This window comes from Aphelocoma coerulescens, chromosome 5, assembly GCF_041296385.1.
Source record: "Aphelocoma coerulescens isolate FSJ_1873_10779 chromosome 5, UR_Acoe_1.0, whole genome shotgun sequence".
Classification (NCBI taxonomy): Eukaryota; Metazoa; Chordata; class Aves; order Passeriformes; family Corvidae; genus Aphelocoma; species Aphelocoma coerulescens.
Genome location: NC_091019.1, coordinates 21,631,891 through 21,637,990, shown reverse-complemented (window position 1 = coordinate 21,637,990; position 6,100 = coordinate 21,631,891).

Sequence of the window (6,100 nt, the reverse complement as noted above, 5' to 3'; positions counted from 1 at the left end):
TGTTCCTCCAGCTAATTAATCCTGTCCCCAGTTCTGCTAGATGTGGCAGGAGATGCCCCTGCTTGCTCTTAATGAAGTTGGTTGGTGCCTGAGAGTTATTTGAAGGCTTGAAGCTGCTCCGCAGCATCTCTTTGCAGGGCTGGGTCTTCCCTTCTGCTCCTCTGGTCCAAGAGAGGGGCTCTGGCACCAACCATATGGTGGGAGATGGGGAACTACCATCCTTCCCAGACACTGGGGTCTTGCCCTGGGCCAGCCTGCAGGATGAGGTCTGTGCTGAGAGAGGCTGGGAAGCCCAGTGGGCTTAATTTGGGGCTGCTGTTTGCAGCACTGACAAAGCTGAGGCATCACCTGCAAGTGAGGTCAACCTTAGGCCTGGTGTTCCCAGCTCGAGTTCTTTGTGGTGGCCCAGATCTTGGTAGGAATACTTCTTCCCACTGGGAGGCTGGTGGCAGCCTCCCTCTCCTGCAAGCCCCTTTGCACCAGTTGGAGCGGCAGCTTGGTGGTGGCCCTCTGGAAGGGGCTTCTGCTGAGGGCTGGGGATGAGCAGCAGAGCCAGGACCAGGCACGTGGCACCTGGCCCTGCACCCTGTTCCTGTGCTGCCCCTGTTTGTTGCTGAGGAGCACCGCAGCCACACTCTCCTGCCCTCGCAGGCAGCTTGCAAAAGCATCTCGGCTCTTTCTAGACATCCAGCCCCAGTCATCTGGTGGGATTAAATCCTGCCTGTATTACATCTGCCTAAAAGTTTCCTGGGGACCGGGGCTCAGCTGCTCCCTGGAGTAGCATCTCGCAGTGTCTCTGTAACTCAGGTGCCAACATGACTTTAATACAACTTCTTAAAGTATGCATTTGTATCTAGTAAGCCCTTGAGTACAGCAGAGTCCCTTTTATATTGAAATTCAGGATTCTCAATAACATTTTATTATGAGGATTGCTATTTTTGGAATTGCTGTTACTCTGTTATGAGCAAGGCACCTAACATCCTTCAATATGAAATCATTAAGGGCACAGCAGAGTTCATTACAGGGGCATTTCTCTGGATTAAGAACAAATCAATACCACACACTAATATCACAGCCTGCTACCTGACTTTGGTTGCAAATAGCACATCCAGAGGCAGATGCTCTTCTTTTGGCCTCTTGTGCTGTTCTTCCAATATCTTATTTACTATTTTCCCCCAAGCTGTTGTGATGGATTTATGAGCGGACAAAATCCAAAAGTTGTTTTTCCTTGAGCTACCTGAATATTGTAGCTTTTAAAACAAAGAAGAAAGAAATAACCAGCTTAAGTTTGTGATATTGCAGTAACCTCATATGCAATATGACTTCCCTGCTTCTGGAACTTGGCTGAGGGAGCTGGGGTTGTTTAGCCTGGAGGAAAGGAAGCTCAGGGGTGACCTTATTGCTCTCCACAACTGCCTGAAAGGAGGCTGTAACCGGGTGGGGGTTGGTCTCTTCTCCCAGGCAACCAGTGACAGGACAAGAGGATACAGTCTTAAGCTGTGTCAGGGGAGGTTCAGGTTGGACGTAGAGAGGAATTTCTTCACAGAAGGTGATTACACATGGGAATAGGCTGCCCAGGGAGGTGGTGGAGTCACTGTCCCTGGAGGTGTTTAAGGAAAGACTGGATGTGGCACTCAGTGCCGTGGTCTAGTTGGCATGGGGTGTTCAGTCACAGGTTGGGCTTGATCCTCTCACAGGTCTTTTCCACCCTAACTGATTCTGTGAGCCCCCCTGGAACTGGATGTGTAGAAGGGAGTGAAGGCCTGAAGCTCTCTCTGGTTATGTTTAGTTGATCACATTCTGAGTTTATGATAAGTTTCAGGTATTTTGAATTAGGAATGTGCCTGAGGGAGGTGGGATGGGAGGGAAAAAGGATGATAATTTATAAGGCGTCTCCAATAGCAAGAAGAACTCTGCTGTCCAGGTATCCCCTGGAGAATTTCCTTCTTTTGTGGAAATGTGCCCTGGCTGAGATGTGGAAGCAGTAGGAATTTGTTAGCCTCCTGGGCATGCTGCCCTGGCTGGGGGCAGGGGGAAAACCCCACTGTTGTGGTGGGTGGGTCTGGGCCAGTTTGGCCCCAGCCCCCATGAAGGACCTTCAATCAGGCAGTGCATGACCACGTTGATCCTGGGTGGAGGCTCCAGCTTTGTTCTGGACAACACAGATCCCAGTCCTGCTTTAGACCTGTCCCAAAGCAAGGTTGCCCATCATGGTTTGAGACAAAGGCAGGATAACAGCAGTTTAGCTGTGGGGATGCCAGGCTGGCAGGAACCACCAGCTGCCCTGGCTGTTGCTCAAAACACCAGGAATGGTGTCTCAAGATGTCTCTGGCTGTAGCTGAAATGGGAGTTTCTCCGTGGTGTTGCTCCCAGCTCCTGCAGCACACATTCATTTGGTTCAGTAGGAGCTCAGGTCACTGACTGAGCTGAGACCAATGGCATCTGTTTCTCTTTATTTATTAGAAGCAATTTTTCATCAGGGGAATTTAATTATTAGTCTTTTGCTTTTAAAAATGTTGCTTAATGGAAGAAAGCAGCCATTTTTCTAGGCTGCATTTAATGCTGAGTGGATCCAAAGGGGGTTTTCTTTGAGCTGTTTTGACAATGATATTAAAAAAAAAAATCAAGTTGGTGAAGTGTGGAGCTGTAGGCCATCTCTGTAATGATCTGAAGCACTCAAGCCCTTATTAACTTAATGCTTTCATTTACTAGCTCATTCCTGGAGGAAGACCTCCTAGTCAAACTGCTACTGCTTTTTAAAAAGAACCTAAAGTTAGTAATTGCTTCAGCTGCACATCTCATTACAAGGAAAGGCCTACAGCCTAGAGCAGCACTCATCTGATTTTTGTTGTTAAATTTTTTGGGGGAATTTCAGCAAAACCTCTTGTTATACCTCCAGCCCAAGTGTTAGCCATGGCATTGCTGCCTATGAATTTATAAACTCAACTATAAAAGTTCTGAATTCCCACTCTCTTTGGAAATGGGAGGCTCGAGGGCTTGGCTGTACCTGTTATGGTATTGGTGAGGAGCTGGACAGAGCCCATCAGCTGCTGGGTAGGGGCTGATCAGTGTTGGGAGGAGCACATCCCGTTTCATCAGGGCAGCCTGTAGCCCTGAGTGGGGGCCACTGCTCTGATTACTCTTTACCTCCTCGTTCCATAAAGTGGATGTTTCTCCCTCCTGTCACTGCCTGGGAAGGAGCACACTTTCACACACACTGCTGGAAGGAAGACTTCGTTAAAAAGGAAAAAAAGAAGGGGAGAGGCCCTTTAAGGCAGCTTTCAGTAAATAGCTGGGGATAATTGGGCTTTAGCTGTGTTCTTATACCTTCTGGATTTCTGGGGGCAGTGATGCTGCTGATCTCTAAATTGCTGCAAAAGCTCAGGGCAGCAGCTTTCCATCAGTACTTCCCACACTGGGTTCTGCTTAGTGTCAAAAAGTGATTTTTAAAATCTAGTTAAAAATACTCCATTAGGATTTGAGGGTGTATGATAGGGGTCGCTGATAAGAAGTATGCAAGAAGAAGACACCAGGGGTTGTGTGAGGTTAGGCTGCTCCTTGTTGCCCATCTCTGATGATTTCTGAAGAGTGGGATGAGTGCCATCCCAGAGGTACAGAAAGAGAAACTGAGGCATTGCACTGATTGCCCATGGCTCACATTAACGAGCCTGTATGTTCTTGTCAAGGCCTGTCCTTAAACAGGCACCATGACCTGAAGCCTTTTTCTGTTCTTGGAAGACACAAACAATGGAGATGGGCAAAGGGAGTCTCTGCTGCTGCTGTGGACCAGCCTGGGGAATGCAAAGAGAGCATGGAATAGGATGGACCCAAAGTAGTACTTCAGGAAAGATTCCTGTTGAGCTTCATGCACTTGGATCAGGTCTCTGGAGCGATGTTGGCAAGGAAAGTGACATTTAGGTAATCTCTGAAGAAATTCAAAGCTTGTAGATACAGCTGTGGTGAACCACTAGAAAATGTGGAAAGCAGCAGCTCATGAAAGGTCAGTATGTAAAAGTGGGTGCTGAGCACAGCTGTCCTACTCCTGGCCTCCTGGCCCTGATTTATTTAAAGTTTTTTCAGAAGTAGTTCATTTCTTGGAGTTCTCCAAGTAGACTTGCTTTTAAAAGAAGGAGATCTGATTCCCAGAGACAGTATTCAGTATTTATTCTTCCTAGCTCTAAATCCAGCTTGTGGGATGGGGAGTGTGTTAATTCAAAATCATCAGTGCCTACAGAAAGGCTTGACCACAGCCTTTGCCACTTGCTTTGTTAACTGCCAGGGTTCTTGAGCCCCCTAAAGTCTGTGGGCTTTTAGCTTTTTGTCAGCTGTTCCATGCCTTTCTTTGATCACTAGTTGTTCATCTCCTAAAGAGCAGGAAATAATGAACCCGTTTTATTAAAACACTTGCATTGTATTTGGGAGGGATAAATGAAGGGCTTTCCTGCACGAATTTTCTGGCTTGGCTGTTACCAGACTCAGTGTTGAACACGGGAGCAGATGTATCCTGAAAGTAATTGTGGGGAAACTCATGTGGTGCTTGGGATCTTGGTGGCTTCACCCCAGCTACCTGTGACCTACAGCACAAGACAAGGTGTGGCTCACCACAATGGATGACTGACAGAGTCTGGAAGATGGGTCTTTGTGGAGAAGGAGAAATTAGATGAGGGGTGCAAACCCTAACTTTTTCTGCATGACTTGGCTCTACATTCCCTATATATTTCTGGAAGGGAGTGTGAAGGACAAAGCAATGAGGGTTTAAACAAGAACTACTCCCATGTAAATATTGTGCTGCTTCCAAACACCAGCCCGAAGAAAAGCCTTGCAGCTGCCCCTGAGTGGCAGGAGTCACTGCAGCCAAGGGTAACTTTTTACCTTTTATTTTCTTCTATGGCCTTATGTGCTAGAGGTTGAAGTCTGCAGCAAGACCTCTGAAAGTTCTTTGAGTGCCTAATGCTTGGGCACCTCAAACAGCTTTTCTTAGCAGAACTTAACAAAATGAATTAATCCTGGACACCTGAGTGGTGTAGGGCACCACAGCCTACCAGGTCATTTTAAGTCACACTGAAGTTAATGAAAAAACTCCCACAGACTTCAGTGGGTGACACGTCAAACTGTCCAGCATGGCAGAGCCAAAGGCTTGGCCACGTGCTCCCTGTCCTGGGTTTTCAAATTGTGCTGTCCCCACTGAACAATTAAAAATGCTTCCTCACTGGCTGGAGGAACTGAATGAAAATTGGAACTGAAAGAAAAAACCACAATGTAAATCATGGTGCAAATGCACTGAAGGGGAAAGCAAATTTATGTTCATATTCTGGGCAGTCAGAGCCAGGTGGAAGCAACATTATCTTGGAGATGTCTCAATTGAGAAATTTCAGTAATAAAATCTTGCTGGCTAATTGAGCTCAACTGGATGTACATGGGTCTGCTCTGAGACGGGTCAAAGTAGAGATGCTATTTTCTTACTAGGATCCATACTGAAGTTAAAAACTATTTGGAATTAAACTGATTTTAGAGGCAAATAGGCTGTTTGGTTTTGGTTTTGTTAGGTTTTTTTGTCAGGGCTGGATTGATTTTTCTTGTAGGACCATTTGCAGTGAAAGAGGTACCTCCTGTTCTGGATTCTCACAGATTATTATCAGTGAAATGTAGCTTTGTAGCCACAGGGCTAGTTAGACATCTTGATGGAAATATACAGCTGTGGGGGTTTGTGTGATGGTTTTAATCAGGATTTTGAGAGTTTTCATATTTCTTTATATAGACAAGAAACATATACAAGAAGTCAGACTTTAGTATCTAATTCTAGACTGCATTTAGGGAAAAGTCATGGGAAGAACAAAAGCCCAGCACACATCTCTCAGTAAATCACCCTGGGGTGAGACCCTCACAAGAGGCGGTTTTTCAGAGCAAAATTCCTTTTGAAATATAAAACCTGAGGCTCTTTACAGGTTGGCACAAAAGCACTTCACTTCCTTCCTGCAGATGGACTCAGAATTATGATCAAGAGGGTTTTTTTGTTTAAAATTGTCATTTCAAGAAACATAAAGTTTTCCAAGCACACACAGCTTCATGCTGATGCTCTAGGTAGCAGCAGGACGCTGAG